General features: G+C 60.6%; 1 protein-coding gene across 5 annotated transcripts in view; it reads right to left on the bottom strand.

Annotated features, from left to right (window-relative positions):
- The window catches only part of SEPTIN9 (septin 9), a 151,913-nt gene that overhangs the window by 38,807 nt on the left and 92,671 nt on the right, over nucleotides 1-20,435 (bottom strand). Inside the window, exon 1 of one of the 5 annotated variants that reach the window (XM_075440815.1) lies at nucleotides 4,947-5,025. The exons of the other annotated variants lie outside the window; for them this stretch is intronic. The gene's annotated coding sequence lies outside the window, so the exon portion shown is untranslated. Of the gene's footprint in view, nucleotides 1-4,946; nucleotides 5,026-20,435 lie in introns of those variants that run through there. 5 annotated transcript variants of the gene reach the window in all.

Raw genomic sequence — 20,435 nt, 5'->3', positions numbered from 1 at the left:
CCCAAAGAAAATGTGGCTTTTGCAGCCCCGCTTGACCAGGCCCTGCCAGCAAGCTTTGCATCCGCGGCAAGTGTTAGCCCAGTTCGGGAGGGGGCCAGAAAAGGGGAAGAGAAACCACTTTTCCACAAGTTCTTCAGCAGGGAGAGCCGGGTGGAGGCGTCCGGACCCAGGCAGCGTCCCTGCAGCAGGACACGGGGAGACGCGGACGTCTCAGCCTGGCGAGGTCTGGCAGCCCCGAAGCACCCCCGGAGCAGCCAGACCTCAGCACCGATTCCCCCCGTGATTTCTCAGGGGCTGGAGGAAGCACCTCGGCCAAATTCCCACCGGGCGATGCGCGGCCGCACTCCTCGCCGACGGCAATGCGGGCGCACAGGGGGGGACCCGCGAGCACCCCGACACTCCCCGGCATTTCGGGGACCACGTCTCGGGATGAGGACCATGAGCCGGGGAGCTTCAGTGTGCAAATGGTGGAGCTCTGCCTCTTCCCCGCGAGGATGGGGACCGTGGGGAACACAGCCAGGGATGCTGCCGGGAAGCAGACGGTGCTCCCACCCAGCACGGATGTGGCCGAACCGGCTTTGCCTTCGTCTCCCAGCCGACATCCGGGCACGCATCCCACGGCGCTGCGTCCCTCGCCGCGTCGCAGCGCAGCCCGGACAGCCATGCCCCTGCGGCTCACGGGCTTCGCCAGCCCGGCCCCTTCCCACCTCCCCGGCCCCATGCCCTCCGGTTCCCGGGAAATGCCCCGGATGGTGAGGGGACTGGAACATCTCCCCTATGAGGAGAGGCTGAGGGAGCTGGGCTTGTTCAGCCTGGAGAAGAGAAGGCTGAGAGGGGACCTTATAAATGCTTACAAATATCTGCAGGGTGGGTGTCAGGAGGATGGGGCCAAGCTCTTTTCAGTGGTGTCCAGTGACAGGACAAGGGGCAATGGGCACAAACTGAGGCACAGGAAGTTCCATCTGAACATGAGGAAGAACTTCTTCCCTCTGAGGGTGACGGAGCACTGGAACAGGCTGCCCAGGGAGGTTGTGGAGTCTCCTTCTCTGGAGATATTCCAGACCCGCCTGGACAAGATCCTGTGCAGCCTGCTCTGGGTGACCCTGCTTCGGCAGGGGGGTTGGACTAGATGACCCACAGAGGTCCCTTCCAACCCCTACTATTCTGTGATTCTGTGATTCTGTGATTCTGTGGGCCTGCTCCCCACGGGGTTTTTGGACAGGCGCTCCATTCACCGGATTCCCACTTTCAGTCCGGTTTTTGTTCTCATTTTTTAACGAACAACCCAGCTTTACCACACGCTTCTCTGCAAAGCGCCCTCCAACTCTGAGCGATAAACGAAGTTGTGCCGTATTCCGACACGCAGTCGCAGCACCCAGCAGGCGTAACCCCGGCCCAGCTCTCCCTGCCTCTCCAGCCCGGCCTTCCCCACGCGCGGGGGACACGTCACCCAAGGACTGACACCTCCAGCGCGGGTTTCGCCCAGCCCCAGCGTAGCTTCGAAGGGCTGGATGCGGCGTCATGGCCGTACGGAAATCACAGCACTGAAAACCGCAGGCTATAAAAATTCCACCGTGCTCAGAGAGGGGAAGTCTGGATTCCCCGCGGAGAGGCACCCAGGAACCGCCGCTGCCGGGTTATCAGCCACCGCGCCGTTAGACCCCACCGCATCTGCACACCTCGCGCTACGGCTCACGTATACCAGCAAGAATCCATGTGCTTAGTGGCTGGGAGGTCACACACATCCAACACGCCACCATCAAGCCACCCGTGAGCCCCACAGCCACGCAGGTATTTTGCTCTCAGCCTGGAAAATCACGGACTGCAACCACAGAAGCACGGCCGGGGTCACAGGTCCCAGGGCTGTCGCAGTCCTGCGTGTGCTCCACACATCTTTTCTATCCCGACATGCCCCTGCCTGCACTCAGGATGCGCTTACGTCCGGGCTGCAGGCAGGGCACACGCCCTGGATGGCTGTACTCCTCCTGGACGCTGTATCCTACAACCTGGAATCACGCTCGGATGGGGCACTGGCGCTTAGGGGTTCACATGGAATCGCAATTCTTTTTTTTCCCCCCTGAGCTGCCACTCATCTCAAAACCAAAGCTGGATGGAGCGCTGCCCGCACATGCAAACCTCCCACCCCGCCGTCCAGACCCAGCTATCTGGCCAGGGAATTCGGTCCAACCAACCAACGGCTGCCAGCACCAGGGAACGCAGGACCCCCTGCCAGCGCACCTCCAACAGCGGCGTAAAATCCCTCCCCACCCTGGAGCTGCACCCCTGGTCTGCTCCATCTGCCGCACCCACCACCCGCGGCAGCGGGAATTCAATAAAATTAAGCAACTTGCTTAACACAAGGGATATTTAACCCAAAACTTGCCGGGCACTACCTTAGGATGTTCCCGTGCTCCTCTGGTCCGTGCGAGCTCACCCTTGGCAGGAGCGGGAGCGAGCCCGGCGTGCTGGGCAGGGCACGCGGCCGCGCAGCTCATGGAGGGGTGGGCGTCCGCGGCTCTGACGAGGGGCTTGGGGGCAAGAAGGACTGACCTGTGATTCACGGCAGGGCGGACACAGCGTGCCCTTGAGCCCTAAACCACGAAACCTCCCAGAAACCCTACCTAAACAGCTCAGCGTATGCTGAACGCCGTGGCATGGGGCAGCAATATCGGCCCCAGGGGAGCCCAGCTGCTCCCCGGGTCTGTCCTCACAGAGCTGGAGACAGTCCGGGCCCCGCATACGTCAGCCCAGATCCATCCCGGCTGCCTCGGCCCCGAGCGAAGCGTGGTCGCAGCGGGGACGGCTATCCGAAGCCGGGTCTGAGCCCTCCGGCAGCACCCAGGAGCAGAACCCCCCGGCGAGGGGTGCGAAGGGGCCGGGTGCCAGCGGCTCGTCGGGGTGCGAGGGGAACAGAGCGATTCCTGCGGGCACCCACGGCCGGGGCTGCCTGCACCCGGCACCCCGCCTCGGCCGGGCTAACCCACGGGAGAAAAACCGGGCGAGAGGGTTCCCACCGTGCCACTTCACATGTGTGTTCCCAGTCTTCCACCGTCACTGGGCAAACAGCCGTCACGAGTGGGGAGAGGAGAGAAAGGTGGTGCCATTAAAACTAAAAAAAAAAAAAAAAAAAAGGTAAAAAAAAAAAAGGCAAGTTTCCCACTGCCCGGCTGCAGCGGTTTGCATCGCTGCAGTGCTGCGGTGCGGCACGGAGCAGAGGGGTCGGGGGACTGCGGTGTGCCCACGCAGTGCTCCCACGCGAGACCGGGGCGCAGCGTGACCTGGCTGCCAGCCCCCCCGGGACCCCCACCTCACCTGGAACCCCCAGCCCCAGGGGTCCCAGGGGCAACAGCCCAAACATCTCACACCCCGGACAGCATCGGATCTCTCTTGGCAGGCAGCTGGGCATCCCCACCACCACCTTTTCTGGGGTGTCCCGGGGGCTCTGGGTGCCTCCCGCGCACCCCGCAGCGCAGGCGGGGACCCAGGCCCTGGGTGCAGGGGGTGGGGTGGGGGGGTGGGCGGTGGGGAGAGGAGGACGCGGCTGTCGAGGAGCGCTTCCCACACGGGCACCGAGAGCCATGGAGCAGGGCCCGGGAGAGGGGGGTTCCTCGGGCGCCGCATTGGCCTGGTGCCCAGCACCCCCCCAGCGCTCGGAGGGAAGCTCAGGAGATGGGCTCTCGTCGGGACAAGGGGCCACCCAACGCGAGGAGGATCCTTCCCCGCCAGCTCCCAACCAAGCCCCAGCGCAGGGAGACAACCCCCGGCTGCCAGCCCTCCCGCCATCAGCAGCCGCGCTCCCCGCCACGCCGCAGAGCGGAGTTTCCCCGTGGAAGCAATCCGAGAGCGACTCCGACACCACCAGGAACGCCGACACGGCCACGCGTCTGCCGGGCTGGTGAGCCCCTTCCCAGGGCAACCACCGAACCATAGAACAGCTCGGGTTGGAAGGGACCTTTCCAGACCATCAATCCCAACCCCCTGCCATCAGCAGGGACATCTTCAACCAGCCCAGGTTGCTCAGAGCCCCGTCCAGCCCAACCATCAACGCTTCCAGGGATGGGGCATCTCCCACCTCTCTGGGCAACCTGTGCCAGGGTTTCACCACCCTCATTGCAAAAAATTTGTGCCTTAGATCCAGTCTAAATCTCCCCTCCCTTGATTTAAAGCCATCACTCCTTGTCCTGTCACAACAGGCCTTGCTAAAAAGATTTTCCCCATTTTTCTTCTGAGCCCCCTCCAGGCCCTGGCAGCTGCTCTGAGGTCTCCCCGCAGCCGTCTCCTCCCCAGGCTGCCCAGCCCCAGCTCTCCCAGCCTCTCCTCCCAGCAGAGGGGTTCCAGCCCTCGCATCATGGCTGGGGCCTCCTCTGGCCCCGCTCCCGCAGCTCCATGCCCATGCCCACCCCTCCGCCTGGCGCAGGGGTCCCACACTCGGCGCAGGCAGCGCTCCCACCCCTGCCTGGCATCCCCAGCGAGCGGGGTCCCTTCTCCCGGCCGGAGCCGGCTGCAGGGGGGTCCCAGCCCGCTGGGAGCTGGCACCCCAAGGAGCCCCAACGCCCGGAACACATCGGGGTTGCTGCTGCCCCATCTCACCCCCAGGACCCCGCACCGGCCGCTGCGACTCCCTCCTCCCGCTCCCGGCCCGGTCCAGCCCCGGCATCGGGACGCAGCCCAGCACGTCCCCAGCCCACGGCAAACCCCAGCGGGCGGCTCTGCCTCCTCCCCCAGCACAGGCCCCGACAGAGCGTTCCCCCGCACCGATGCCTGCATCATGGCCCTGGTATTTTCCCCTTGCTCCCTCCCCCTGGGCTAAGCCAGTGCTCCATGTTCCCCTCCTCGCCCTCCCACCTCCCCTGCAGCCATCGCCCGGCCAGGGCTCCAGCCGCCTGCGCCACGTCTCCCACGGCTCCTCGTTCCCCGAGGCTGGGAGAGCTCAGGCAGAGACTTACTCAGCCAAGGACGGCGAGGAGGACGACGCTCGCTGCCCGGCGCCTGCACGAGCCAGGGATGCTTCGGCCCCCGCCGCTGCTGCCAGAAGGGGCTGGGTGCCCGCTGCCCGCCGAGGCTCCCCGCAGCCTCGGAAAACTTTCGCTCCGTTCCCTTCGTAAAGGTCTCGCAAAGCAAATCCCTGGCGCTCTGCCTCCCTCACCGCCAGAGATGAAAAGCACTCGAGTTTCTCCCCGGGTAACGCGGGTAAAAGCCTCCGACATCAAAGGCACCGCACCAGAGCTGCTCTCCCCCCTCCAGCCCACCCAGCCCGCAGTGCTGGGGCTGCCTCCCCTGAAAGCACAGCAGCCTCGCCGCGCCAACGGCACGCAACATGCAGTTCTGATTTTTTTTTTACATTTTTTTTCCTTCTTTTTTCTTTTTTAAACTCAGCCACGAACCGCGGAGCTTGGGCCAAATCCGCGCCAGGCTCTGCTCTGGTCAGCACGGTGCTGACGGGGGGTTTGCCCCCCGTCTGGCGGGCGGTCACCCGAGAAACGGGAAGAAAAACGTTCCCTGTGCCAGTGCTGCCCGCTCGTTGCCCAGCATTAAAGGAAGCCACTCGGTGCCCTGCAGCGAAAACCCCGGCACCTTCCGAGCGAGCAGCCTCTGCGCGTCCGTCCCTCCATCTGCAGAACAGAAACACCGCCCCTCCCCCTCCGCGCGGCACCTGGGCATCGCTGCAGCGCAGCAGGGCGAGGGACGGGTGTTCACACGGGGAGCAGCTTCTGCACCCAGAACACCACCGTGGGAGAGGGAGCCGGTGCAGACGCAGCAGGAGCAGCCGTGGATTCAGCAGACAAGGACTAGAAAACAGCTTCCAACACCGCAGGGACTGCAAACAGTCACAGGACCACATGGTTCACAGAATATCACAGAATATCACAGAATAGTAGGGGTTGGAAGGGCCCTCTGTGGGTCATCTAGTCCAACCCCCTGCCAAAGCAGGGTCACCCAGAGCAGGCTGCACAGGACCTTGTCCAGCCGGGTCTTGAATATCTCCAGAGAAGGAGACTCCACAACCTCCCTGGGCAGCCTGGGCCAGGGCTCCGTCACCCTCAGAGGGAAGAAGTTCTTCCTCACGTTCAGATGGAACTTCCTGTGCCTCAGTTTGTGCCCATTGCCCCTTGTCCTGTCACTGGGCACCACTGAAAAGAGCTTGGCCCCATCCTCCTGACACCCACCCTTCAGATATTTATAAGCATTTATAAGGTTCCCTCTCAGCCTTCTCCAGGCTGAACAAGCCCAGCTCCCTCAGCCTCTCCTCATAGGGGAGATGCTCCAGTCCCCTCACCATCCTCGTAGCCCTCCGCTGGACTCTCTCCAGTAGCTCTTCATCTTTCTTGAACTGGGGAGCCCAGAACTGGACACAGTACTCCAGATGAGGCCTCACCAGGGCAGTGTAGAGGGGAAGAAGAACCTCCCTCGTCCTGCTGGCCACACTCTTCTTGATGCACCCCAGGATCCCATTGGCTTTCTTGGCAGCCAGGGCACACTGCTGGCTCATGGTCACCCTGTTGTCCACCAGGACACCCAGGTCCCTCTCCGCAGAGCTGCTCTCCAGCAGGTCCACCCCAAGCCTGTACTGGTGCATGAGGTTGTTCCTCCCCAGGTGCAGGACCCTGCACTTGCCCTTGTTGAACCTCATCAGGTTCCTTGGCCCGTTTGAGAGCGTTCTTCATCCCTTCATCCCACACAACAGTTGTTCCTGCCAGATCACCGCCTGCCCGGGCTGCTCGGGTAATTTTATTGCTGGAACGTTCAAACAACCTTCGTTTGCAGGGGGGAGGTGGGAGGGCTCTGCCGTGTAACACTTGGCCGCGTTCAGGCTGTGATTAATATCACCCACTGCAGATCCCAGATGTTCTCGGGGCAGGCTGGAGCGCATCCGAAATTGCACCAAGGAGGAATTTTGGGGCAGTTTTCAGGGAGCGCGGAGGGCAGGCGCTAACGGCAGAGCGGAGATTTACACAGATACAGAGAAAAAAGAAGCCCGCGGGGTTACGGCACCGGTCCTAACCCCTGGGCTGGTTGCAACGCCACGGACAAGGTCCTGTGCAGCCTGCTGTAGGTGACCCTGCTTGGGCAGGGGGTTGGACTAGATGACCCACAGAGGTCCCTTCCAACCCCTACTATTCTGTGATTCTGTGATTCTGTGGGCTGCACTTACAATCAACAGCTTGTCATTTTGGGGGCAGTTACTCCAATTCCCGCTCTTCAGTGGGTCACAGGCCTCTGATTCCCACACGTTCACAGCCAAAAAGACTTCAGCTTTGCCCCTGCCTCTGCTGCTCCCCCGGATCTTCAGCTCCAGGAGGGAACTGCTGTACAGGAACAGCAAAGACCCATGAGGCTCGACCTCTCCGTGCTGCTTCCCCGGGGTCCCACCACAAGCCCCCTCCAAAGCAGCACCCCCAATGCAGCACCTCACTCCATCAGCAGCTTCTCCCCACGCCTACGGGTAGGAGCCTGCCAGGAGGAGCACCCCGGGGTTGCCTACACGGGCGTCTGCTAAATTAGAACCATCTCCCATCGCCTTGGAGACGGGGTCATCCCGGCTTTTTGGAGGCCGTGCAGTGCCCCGGTGTGCAGCCGACCTCCATCAGGGCCACTTCTCCTGGCCCTTCGCTGGGTGCGATGGGGCACATCTGGCACATCTGCTCCCGGCGAGCGGAGCCAAGCCCGGTGGCCTGTCCACCTCCAGCGCAACGCAACTCCGCGCTTGCTCGGAGCAGCCACGGAGCAGCATTCGCGGCAAGGTCTCTCCGCAGCTCACCGTGGCTCTGCAAGCACGGAGGGGCTCGACCAGCAAACACCGAGGTCCAAGGCAGGAGGGAATTTGCTGGAGCATCTTCAGCATGGTAAAACCACGTGACGCCCAGAAACCTCCGCACGGGATTTCAGAGATCTCTCTTCTCTTTGCATGGTGTCTTCCTGCTCTGCACCCTTCCTGCTGATCCCACGCGTGGGCCATGGGTGATGTCCTCAGAACACGAATTCAGGCAGTCCCAGGACCTGCTGGTTTTCTCTTTTCTTCTTTGCTGGGGTTTGGCAGCTCAAAGATGAGGTTTGGGTCGTTCTCAGGTTCCTCAAACCAGGTCATCTCCACACTTCATAGCTAACCACACAGAGGTGGCCAGGCTGTGCCTCACACAGCACTTTGACAGCGCTGGGGGATGCCAATGATGTGACTGGTGGCAACCACTGGCACCAGTGTCACCAGGGCCCATACCACAGGAGACAAACCGGAGAACGAAACGAGGGCCCAGGGCAGAAAAAAATAGCGCTAGCTGTGCCTTCTGCCGTAGGCACGAGAAGAGGAAACGAAAAAGAGCATTTCCCCTCCCCGGGACTCCATCGCTCCCCGCTGCCGCAGTCGGACACGCCTGCTGCCGGCGCGGAAAGCCCGGGAGCGTGTGCGTGTCCGTGCGTCCGGGCAGGCCCTGCAGCGGCCGTGGGCTGAGAAATCCCGCACCCCACGGGGCCGCCTCTCGTTTCAGTGAAACGGCGCGGTCTGGCCAGCACCTCAGGGCCGGGCCGGGGCTTCGCCAGCGCAGGAAGGAAGGGCAACGGCTCTGCAGGCTCCCGGAGAGCCCCTGGGCAGAGCCCTTGGCCCAGGTGAAGTCTCTGTCTCTCCTCCAGCTCTTCCCACCACAGAATCGTGCTGTGCATACAAAACCATCGCTGAAACGTGAATTTACGCTCCGAAACCAAAAGTAAAAGATCTCTGTTACTGCTCTGAGCAAAGGTTAAACCCAACGAAACACAACAGCTTTCGCAGACAGGACGAGCGCTTGGCAGCCAGCAGGGAGGAACGGGAACGTGGGAATTCCTCCTACGACTTGGCAGCGGGCTCTTCCCCCGCCACGGGAGCCCTCTGGGGTCTGCTCAGCCTCCGCCAAGCTAAGCAAGCCCCTCGTTCAAGCGCCCAGGAATCTCACAGGACATCCTGCAGCTCAGGGAGGAGTGTGGACAAGCGGCTGGGGGGATTCAAGCTGCCTAACTGCTGGAGACAGAAACAGGCAAGGTGGGAGCTGAGATGTCCTCAACCTGCTGCTAGGAGAAACACCTCTCTTCCTACCGAATACAGAAGGTATCTACAGCAAATCAGCTACCATGTCAGCCGTGCTAAGGTGTAACATCTAGCCTGGAGAAGAGAAGGCTGAGAGGGGACCTTAGAAACGCTGATAAATATCTGCAGGGTGGGGGTCAGGAGGACGGGGCCAGACTCTTTGCAGTGGTGCCCAGCGACAGGACAAGGGGCAACGGGCACAAACTGGAGCAGAGGAAGCTCCAGCTGAACCCGAGGAAGAACTTCTTCCCTCTGAGGGTGATGGAGCCCTGGCCCAGGCTGCCCAGGGAGGCTGTGGAGTCTCCTTCTCTGGAGATATTCCAGCCCCGCCTGGCCGCGGTGCTGTGCAGCCTGCTCTGGGTGACCCTGCTTCAGCAGGGGGGTTGGACCAGATGACCCATTTGGCCCCTTCCACCCTCCGCTATTCTGTGGTTCTGTGTAACGTGAGGTCTGCCGGCGATGGGCTCCATCGTGACATGAAAGAAGCTGCACTAATATTTCTGAGTCCCTCCTTTTATAGCTAGAGGTGTCAAACAGCAGCGGGCCAGGGAACAAGCACATGATGGCCCACCGTCTGTGCGTGGTCCTCTCCTGGAAGAGGTCTCCCCAGCGGGGCTCCTGCCCCTGCCCAGGTGTACATGGCGAGGGGACGTGCCTGGGCGTGCTCCGGGCACCAGCGGGACTCGGGCAAGCCGCGGCAAGCCAAGCTCTGCCGAAGGACAGCTGGGTTTTGGGCGCAGCCACCCATGGTGTTGGACATGCAATGTGAGCTTCTACACCAAGTCCAAAATGCTTACACCGGGCATCTTCATCCAGCACCACCCCAACACCCAGACAGGCCCTGAGGCTCCCTAAAGACCAACAATGCCACGGAACCCCCCCGGAGCTGCCAGGCCCCCCGCTCGGCACCCAGCCCCTTCCTCCCTCGGCCCCACTACTCCGCCGTCCCGCTCCCCGTGACAGGGCGCTTCTTGGGTTTTGAAGCTCTTCCAGCATCAGGGTGATGGGGCCGTGCTGTGTTCAGAGACAGCGACGAGCCCAGACATACATCCTAAAAGGTGTTTAGGCACCTAGTTCCAGTTAGGCTGTTGGACCCCCCAAGAGATTTACAGACATATCGGAGCACCAGTTACGTGAGAGATGTTTAGGGGCAGACCTGCACCACAGTCCTACCAAGTGGGGAACAGAGCACCTAGCACCTGCACCCCGGTCTCGCCATCACCCCCCCGCCCTGCGCAGCAGCACGTGTGCACAGCCCGAGACCAGCACTCGGGACCGAGAGCACGGTGTCCGCACACGCGCGACGGAGGCCAGCAAGGCTGCATTTGCTGGGGAAGTGGAGGCACCCAAATTAGCAGCTGCTACTGAGTAAGCTCTCAAAGGATCACCAGGAGCCATCAGAGGAGCTGCTGGGAGACCGTCACCTCTAAGAAAGCAGAGCTTGGCTTTAGGTGAGAACAAAAGAAACACTTCTTCACACCTATCATGCTCCCTTGGCACGTGTTCTGATTTCGGGGTTCCTCTGTACATGTTTGGCTCTGTTTCACCTAACACCCAGCTCCACAGCACCCACAGACCTCACTCTGTAAGAGCAGGTCCTATTTTCTGGTCCAGTGGATGGAGATCCCTTCACGGGATTTGTTCAGAGCAACTCTCTTGGCCACAAACCTGCAGGACACCAAAGGTCCCCCCCAGCCTTGCCTCAATTTCCTACAAGGACTGGAGAACGTGGCCGGGGGCTGCTCCAGACTGGAAGCCCCGCGGGTGCCGCACGCACACACGAGGCGGGCAGGCAGCACCCACCGACCCACGGCAACGCGCGTCCCTGGCTCCGACGGACCGGGCGCCGCGCTCCCCACCAGCTCCCCAAGGCCTCGTCTCAACACGGCCAGCACGAAGCGGCCGCCGAGCCGAGCCCCATCACCCCACGAGGCCAGCACCGCCGCAGCGACCCAAGCACCGCTCGCAGCCGCCCTCCTCCCCGGCTGCGATGGGCAGACGAAGGCAGCGCCTCGCTCGGCGACGCTCGCAGCCTCTCCAAGGTCACAGACCCCCTTGGGGCTGAGGTTTTCGGTTCCACACGATACAGCTCTCATTGCTGACACCCTCCCGTAGCCAAGAGCAGAGAGCGCTGCCGCCTTCGGCGTGTCCCTGGGGGCCCAGGTCCCCTCGCTGTCCCCCCACATCCCTGCAGCTCTCAGGGCACCAACCTCCAGCCACATTTTTGGTCCTGAAGGAAAAGCATCGCTGAGGGCTCCAAGAACAGACCCAACATCCAGCGTTCGGGACCATTCAAGCAAGGGCTGGGCTAGAAACTGATTTTTTAGACAAAAAGCAATGGCGAAACCAGTTGTGCCTCCAACCTCACCAAGGGAAAGCCTTCTACTGAAGGAAGGCCACGTCCTGCCAGGACAATGGAAAATTTAAGCTCCTCCAACCCCCATTATAAATCAGCTCCACCATGCGAGAGGAGGGAATTTTAGGAAACAACCCTGCTGGAGAGAAGGGCTGGGAGGAGAAGCCACCACAATGTTCTGTGGTCTTTCACAGCCCTGGTAACTCCTTTGCTGGCAAGACCTCCATCCAAACGACGCACGAAGCACGTTGGATCTAGCAAGGCGTCTCTGTGAGTAGGACAGAAGTTACACACCAGGTATTGCTGTGTCTACCAGCAGAGTCAAAACCCCCACAGCTCAGCACCCCTCCTTCATCCTGCGTGCTGCTGAACAGGGGCCACGTCCCACCAGACCCTTCCTAGAGCCCCAGCACACAGACCCTGGTGCTTCTGGAAAGCATCCCTAAAAAAAACACTTTAACAGCCCTCCGGGTTCCCAGGACCAGGGAATAATCACAGAATCACAGAATGGTCGGGGTTGGCAGGGACCTCTGTGGGTCACCCAGCCCAACCCCCTGCCCAAGCAGGGTCACCCAGAGCAGGCTGCACAGGACCATGTCCAGGTGGGTCTGGAATATCTCCAGAGAAGATATTTGTTAGCTCCCCTCTCAGCCTTCTCTTCTCCAGGCTGAACAAGCCCAGCTCCCTCAGCCTCTCCTCGTAGGGGAGATGCTCCAGTCCCCTCCTCATCCTCGTAGCCCGCCGCTGGACTCTCTCCAGTAGCTCTTCATCTTTCTTGAACTGGGGAGCCCAGCACTGGACACAGCACTGCAGATGGGGCCTCCCCAGGGCAGAGCAGAGGGGCAGGAGAACCTCCCTCACCCTGCTGCCCACACTCCTCCTCATGCACCCCAGGATCCCATCGGCCTTCTTGGCACCCAGGGCACGCTGCTGGCTCATGGTCACCCTGTCGTCCCCCAGCACTCCCAGTCCCTCTCCACAGAGCTGCTCTCCACAGGTCAGCCCCAGCCTGTACTGGTGCCTGGGGTTGTTCCTCCCCAGGGGCAGGACCCTGCCCTTGCCCTTGTTGAACCTCATCAGGTTCCTCTCTGCCCAACTCTCCAGCCTGGCCAGGTCATGCTGAATGGCAGCACAGCCTGCCGGGGTATCCACCGCTCCTCCCAGTTTGGTGTCATCAGCAAACTGGCTGAGGGGACGCTCTGACTCCTCATCCAGGTCACTGATGAAGTTGAACAAGACTGGGCCCAGTACTGACCCTGGGGGACACCACTGGTTACCGGCCTCCAACTAAAGCACAAGAAACAGAATTGCAAAGCCAAGGCACAAAAATATTTGTTTCTTCTCTTTGCATCTCACAAGCTTTGTGTTTGCGGACTGAGGAGGACCAACTTCTGGCAGCTTGGCCAGGCCAAGCTCTCTCGGTCTCTGCCCTTCCGAGGGCAAAGGCTGGGCGCTGGGTTAAGCCCTCGGGGGCCGCGGGCAGCCCCACGCAGCCCCCTCCCCAGGGTGTGGGATGGACAGCCCTGCCCCGCCACCCCGTCCCGCTCCCCCCCGGGACAGCACGCACGACGCCCGGGCAGGGCAGGAACGCCGGGTCTCGCAGACTTGGCAAAACTCACCCCTCGGCCCCAAACCGCCCGCTCGTTTCAGATTTAAGACAAGCTGAGCGATCACCTTCGGCCTCCCCACGGACCTCCAGCCCGGCGAGACGAGCGCTGCCCTCTGCCCCGCGCGAAGCTTTTCCACGAGCCATTTCCAAACCTCTTCCCAAACCTTTCCGTGCGTCTCCCACCGCCGCAGCCCCGCATCCCTCTGCGGGAGCCTGGGAAGGGGGGCACGTCCCACGCGGGGACGCGCTGGCCCGCAGTCGCACGGAGGGAAGGGCTGGGAGGGGGACCCCGGGGGTCAGCCAACAAGGAGAAGAAAAATAAATCAGCCGTGCAGCGAGTCACACAGCGGCCCCGTCTCCTTCCGGCAGACCCACGCTTTGGCCACAGCTGCTCGGCAGAAGCCGGGGATGCCGGATCGCCTGCAGGGCTCCAGGACGCCTGTGTGGAAGGAGGTTTCCTCTTCTGACGAACCACCCCCCATTCCACCCCCCCCGAGGGCACCCCACGGACCCGAGGGTGCTGCACGGGTACCTGCTTCACCACCTCCACCCGCGAGGCTTTGCTTGGGACGGGGCGAGCAGGGTGGCAGCGGGCTTCCACCCAGCACCATGCGGGCCAGCAAAGCCTTGCCACCCCCCACCCCGCTCCGCGCGACCACCCTCTGGTCCCCGCACGATGTCGCAGCCACGCAGGCAAACGGGGATGGATGGCTCCGAGGCAAATAACTGCATTTCTGCCCCAAAACAGCCACAGCATCCGGCCCTGTGGTCCTGCAGCCCACCCAGCCAGCCCTCCCCTCGCGGCACGCAGCAACGCCACGGCCAGGGACCAGGGCTGGCTCCCAGGCCCCGAGCTGCTTGCTGAGGACGGGACTTACCCCCTCGCGACGCTCGCTCCCGCAGAGCAGCCACGGCGCAGGGGAAGCAGGCGTCGAGGAGGGGAGCCGGGGGGCAGGAGGTTCGGAGCACGGCGTAACGCTGCGTTCACGGCAAACCCGCCGAGAGGGCACCCACACGCTGCGCTTCTGCTCCCGGAGCGGGAGCAACGCCTCCCAGAGCCACTCGGGTCCCAGCACGGGCGTAAGAGGTCTCCTTTTCCTCCCGTAACGAGCAGTTCTGTGCTTCTCGGTGGCTGGGAGGAGGAGGTCAGCGCGGGCGAGCTCCGACCAGCCCGAGGTGCTGCAGAGAAAAGCTCCGAACCATACCCCGCTTGCTCTGCCCGCGGCCCCGCAGCTCCCACCTCACTCCTCCCCTGCGGCTGTGGGCTCCCGGCCCCGCGGCGCCCGTGGTTTTTACCCAACTGAGACCACTTTGAATGAAATTACTTCCATCTCCACGCTCCGGCCAACACACCGGGGCTGGGAGAAGCTTTCCGTACCCCAGGGAGCTGAATCCCCTCTGCAGCCGCGACACCCCCCAGCGAGCTCCAGCGGGAGCCCCCTGCTCCGCAGCCCCGCTGCCCTCCCTCCCCACGCCTGCCCTTCCCCGCACGCTGCCCACGCACACGGCCTCGCCCTCCCACCCTGGTCCATCTGCAGACGGACAGACGGACGGACAGACGGCTGCTGTTCCCAGCCTGGCCAGGTAGATGGTGCTCAGCCAGCACGGAGCGGGGAATCCTCCGGGCTGGAAGAATTAAACTGCCTCTGACTGAGCCAATAACTCCATAACTCAACGTGGCTTCCGCTGACAGATGCCGAAGGTCCCGCTCCAGCCCCACACAAACGGGACCGACTCCGAGCCTGGTCCTCTGTTTCAGACTTTTGCCTTTCACTCCGGGCTGGAAGGTGGCAGCGACACCGGTCGCAAACATTTCCCCCAAACCAGTGCTCTCTCAGCTCCCAGCTCCTGCTGGGCATTCACTCTGCTGGCGCTCTGCCCCCCGGTTCTGCGCAGCTCTCCCCACGCATTCCCCACAAAATCAAAACCCAACAAAGCCCAGTGGCGCAGGAGACCATTTTCCCATATTTCCCCCTACAAAGTTGGGGTTGTGGGGATCTGGGGGGCACCGGCAGGGCCCCTCGTCCTGCCAGAAGCTGTGGGGGGTAGGGGCTTTCCATCACGTCACGTCACGTCACGTCACGTCACGTCACGTCACGTCACGTCACGTCACGTCACATCACATCACATCACATCACGTCGCATCGCATCGCATCGTATCGCATCGCATCACATCACATCGCATCACGTCGCCCCAGGGCCGCTCTCGCTGCCTGCCGGACGCACGCTAACGTTTCTCCCGTCCTGTTTTAACGCTCACGCCACCTCGGGAGCCGGAAGCCCACGCCGTTTCCTGCCAGGCACTGCTCTGCCCTTCCAACATTTTCAGCCTCGGTGCAAGCTCTTTGGAAACCAAGCCTGGCAGCTGGAAGTGTGACGTCAGAGGAGGGGCTTGTCGAGGGAAAATGCAGTTTGTGAAACCTATCCGGTCCCCACTGCCGCAGAGCAGTAAAATAAATATCGCTGCAGAGAAAAATCAATTTTGCATGTCTAAAAATGAGAAAAAAAGCAGAAACTCAAAACAATGTTCTCCGCGGCCCTCCCGAGGGACGCAGCACTCTTCTCCAGCAGAAAGCCACCGCCACGTCCCCCCTTGTCCCTGCAGCCTGCGATTTGGGGCTTTCCCGGCTTTGCTCTTTCAGCGGAGCCCAAACGATGGCTTTGGCGTGCTGGCTCCTCACACCACATCCCACAGACCGTCTGCCCCACGAACGGGCTGCAGCAACCCCGCAGAGACCCTTCCCGCTCCTCCGAGAGGAGAAGCCGCACGCTCCTTCCCCGAAGCTGCTCTGCGCAGCTTCAGGCCGTGCCAGGGCAGAGCTGGCAGCCCCGCAGCCCCAGGCCAGCGGAGCTCAGCCCCGTCCCCACATCTCCCTCCCAGCGAGGAGCAGCGGCCGCTCAGCCCTGTCCTGTCTCCCCCCGCCCGAGGCCACGCGTGTGGAGGAAGGGTCCAGCCCGGCGCAGCATCCCAAGGAGACCCTTTTCCGGAGAGAGGGACCCTGACCACGCTGCCCAGGGCCTTTGGACACAGCAGGACCAAGGTAACGCTCTCCTGCCTGCTCTGAAGCTGAGGACAGACACAGCCGACAGCCCAAGCCCGGGGGTCCCCTCTGCTCCCGCAACGGCTTTGCGGAGTTCCCAGCACGAACTGGGCTGGGAGCCGTGGGGCCAGGAGGGCAGCGGAGCCAGGCTCTCCTCTCGCTTCTGCCTCCTCTGCTCCTCTCCTTCACAGCCCGTGCTCCTGACTGCCCTCACCAAACCTGGGCTTCGTTAAGGAGCTGCTTTTACAGCACTGCCTGAGCCTCAGAGATGTGCCCAGGCGTCGCCGGGGAGAGGACGGTGATGGAGAGCCCTGGGGCAGGACGGGCAGGGCACGCTGCTGCTGGTGACACCAGCACGAGCTTCAGCCCCGACACGAGGAAAGAAACCAGATCCTGCAGGGCCCAACACAGACGCGGGCTCTGGGGAGGTGCTGGACGATGGTGGCCAAGGGGGGAGGCAGATGGACGGCAGCCCATCGCCTGCTGCTGTCCCTGGCTGCTCCACGTGTCACACGCGAGCCCTGGTTATGTCCTCCCAGCTCTTCTTCTCCAGGTGACACGCACGGACACGCAGCCTTGCTACGGGGAAACAAAGCCAAGCCCCAGGGCCCATGCAAAGGCCTCTGCTTCCCTGAGCTCCCACCACAGAGCTGCTGCTTTGCAAGCCTCTTCTGCCCAGGAACCGGAGCCGCGAAGCAGAGAGGAAACCCCAGAGCTCCTTCAGGGCCGCACAGGAACCCTTCACCTCCCAACCTCAGGGTGTGCGTTCCCGGGCTGTAAATAAACTTTTATTTACTACACAAAGTAGGGCAAGGAGGACCGTTTTCCCAAGGGATGGTGGGAGGAACATCAGCGTTATGGCAGGATCTCAGATTTCATCTGACTTCACAACACAACTCCTGAAGACCTCAGCAGGAGCCACCTAGGGCATGATAACACCTCTCCTGGGGCCACCTCCCACCCAAGCCCTGCTCGTCTCACCGTTTCCAGTCCAGATGGGAACCTCTCCAGGGCACGGCTCTGCCCAGCCACCCCACGCCCAGGACTGGCAGGTTTGGAGAGAGCATGGCTGGAGCAAATTCACCTCTCACATCCCCCAGAGCAACACACAACTGAGGTCCATCCTCTGCAGATGAACCACGACGGCTCCATCTCTGCCCTCCAGGACCACCCTGCTCCCAGCACTGATGTGCTGCGTTGTCAAGGTCTCCTCCGTGTTTCAGAGCGCTGAGCTACCCAAAGCCTGGCCATCATTCTCAGCACTCGACTGCATCCTCTCGACTTCTCCAAGGCCACCAACACGGGTGGACAGGGGATCTCAGGGGCGGCGTGACCCCAGGGAGGGCCTCAGCAGCCTGTGAACTCGGCCTCCCACTTCCACCCCCTTTATCTGCGCATTGGGCTGCCGGAGGAAGCGAGTTCAGCCAGAGTTTGTCTAAACAATTATGTTTTATCAAAAAAGCTGCTCAGATCTACTCCTTTTTCCCAGGACAAATCTGGACAACTCCAAGGTAATCTCCCCTCTTCTTCCTATCTGCACAAGATGGAAGCAGGAGAGGAGGACACGAGGCAAAGCGCATCCAAACGCCCGCCAGTGCCTGCCCCACCTCCCTCCGTGCCAGCAGTCTCCATCGCTCATAAACCAGGAGGCAGCGTCCATCCCCACGTCTGCTCCCCACCCAGCCAAAGTCTGCCTTCCAAATGCCTTTTTTCCCTCCAAACTACAGATTTTTCAAATTTAGGAGAAAGCAGACTGAAGAGCAGAGCAGCCTGGAGAAGGTTCTGACACAGGAACCATTCGACACCCTCCGTCTCCTCCTGCCCAGCCGAGGACCTCTCTCTTTGTAGAGCCGCTCCAGCCAACTGGGCAGAGCAGCCTCTCCATCCCGCACAACCCCACCACGCCTCTGCGACCACGAACAGCAATTTCCCTACCACCAGCAGCTGAACCTCAAAGAAGAAAGGACTCAATGCAAGGACCGAACCCGAGGCACCTTGCCATGTTCACCAGCTCCTTGGTACAAAAGGAGAATCTGGAGCAGGTAGAGGGATTCACCCAGGACGATGAGCAAATGAACAGCAAGGGCAGGGTCCTGACCAGTCCCTCCTGCCATCCAAGTTTTGTCTTCTTCTCAGTGTTCTTCTGGCTCTCGGTCCCTGAACTTCCTTCCACCGCAGACGGGAGTGAGTCACCAGCCAACGCCCCACGTACATCACGCGTGTGATGGAGGACAGCAACCTCTGCGCCATAAGAGCACGAGCCTGCGCATCTGCAGCTTCACAGACCGTAACCAGGGAGTCACCCCGTATTTCCACACACCAGAGCTGCAGAGCAGGGTTCAGAGGACACCACCATTTGGGTGCACTGGTAGAAAGCAGCACAGCCTCCCAGATCAGAGCAAACAACAAGCAGAGCAAAGAAAAATATCCCATCCAGAGTCATAACATGCAGGGGAAGCAAACACGGGCAGGGGCTCCAGGCCAAGCTGGGTAAGGCACCACCTGTGACGTCCCCTCAGATCTGCCCATCACACGTGAAATGTGCCCCGGTTCCAACCATGCGGGAGTTGAAAGCAATGCCCTACAATGTCAGACTTGTGAGCTACCGCATCGCTGTAACCAAGCAAGCTCCTTTCAAGGGTTTATGTATCTTTAGCTTTTACCACTGCCCTCTCCTCCAAGGCACCACACCCTTCTGGATTCCCATCTAACCTTCCTTCCCAGAGATTTCCCCAAACCGAGCTTTTCTTTGAGAGAGGGGAGGAATGTCTGTCCCACTCCACGCACAGCAAGAGAGGAGGAGAGGGGAGAAGACAGAGCCATCCTAAAAACTTATAGTAGTGTCGATAAGCATCAAAGACAGTCTGACCCCGTGCACTTCAGCAAACGATTCTCCACAGCGACCCGTTTGCAGGACAACCAACAGCAGGGGACCAGGCTTGCTGGGGGGCTGCCAAGCACTGCTGATAACAAGGGATTAGGGGCTTGCACAGTTCTGTCCTGCCGCAGCATCCCTCTTCACCTCCATCTCTTCGACTCTGGAAATAACATAGAGGGGTAAAATGTGTCTCGCCCAAGTGGAGACATCTCCGGCCAAACTGATCGCAGAGGTTCTCTTTACGTTCAGGAGAGAACAATAAACCCTCTGAGGACACAGCTCACACCGGCCCAAGCGAGGCATCCAGATGGTTATCTGCAGAGCAGACATCTCCAGCGAGCCGGGGTGAACGCCACGCAGTACGTATGGGTGAAGCCATGTGCAACGGATCCATTGTGAAGGTCTTGCTCATAGATGGACAAAGGTTGAACTCCCAAGGAGACAAAAGGAGGTCAGTGCTCAGCTCCCACTAAACATTTTTGGACCTCTTGGAAACACTAGCCAGGGTCCACGCTAGAGCTGCACCACGGAAAGCCCCTGCAGACCCCGAATTCAGAGAACACCCAGGGGCTGGGTAAGACCACCCAACTCAGACATAACCTGGACACCGCCTCTTGGGTTGAAAAGCTAAACATAAATCCAAGGTTATGCTCATATTTGATAGAGCAGCAAAAATCTTTGAACTTCAAGGTGTTGAAAGATGTTTCCATTCAGTTACTCATCATCCCTGTTGTATAAATTGCCTTTGCTACGCAAAAGCCGAGCCGCTGCTTCCACACAGCAGAAACCGCAGACAACACGAGTAACCAAAAATCCCGAGCTGGCACATCAAGCCTTAGATGGCTTGTTAAAATTATTTGCTTCTCATAAATGCATAAACATCTGCAAAGTTTTGTTGTTTGCAGAATGTTTCGGACCAGACCCTTCAGTCCAGCTTTGCCTCTTCATACGCCAAGATACAACAAAATTCAAGAGAGTGAAATATTCACGCGTGTGAGCCCACAGAAACCCAGGGAACTTCTACGCAGAGACCCATTCAGAAGACCGACAAAATGAACGGCGCAAGTTCAGCTAACCCAAAGGAAAGGAGCCCTCTCCCCACGTCCCTCCTTTAAAACCTGTAACAGATGTAAGAAAAACTGGGCCCAAAGCAGTCTGAGCGCAGGCTGCGATCCAAGACCAGCTGCTTCTTCCATTTATAGCCACACTCACTCCAGCTTCGTCGCAGCGTCTTGGACAATACAGAAGTGTCTGCATGCCTGTTTGTTTGCTGGAGGAGTAAAGAACACAACTGGCTTGCTGTCAAGCTATCTTTCTTGCTCCCAACAACGTTTGATCTTCTCAAAACAAAGTTATCTCTCTATAATCTCAATTCAGTTCTTCAAGTCCTCTTACACAGTTTATAGAGTTGGCACCGCACCCAGCCCGTGGTGTCCCTCCAACTACTGGCCAACAGAAACATCTCAGGCAGGGACAGAGGTCTAGAAATAGTTTAG

This window comes from Opisthocomus hoazin, chromosome 21 (genome assembly GCF_030867145.1).
Source record: "Opisthocomus hoazin isolate bOpiHoa1 chromosome 21, bOpiHoa1.hap1, whole genome shotgun sequence".
Classification (NCBI taxonomy): Eukaryota; Metazoa; Chordata; class Aves; order Opisthocomiformes; family Opisthocomidae; genus Opisthocomus; species Opisthocomus hoazin.
The sequence above is the reverse complement of the archived record's forward strand: the minus strand, read 5'-3'. Positions and strand labels throughout refer to the sequence as shown.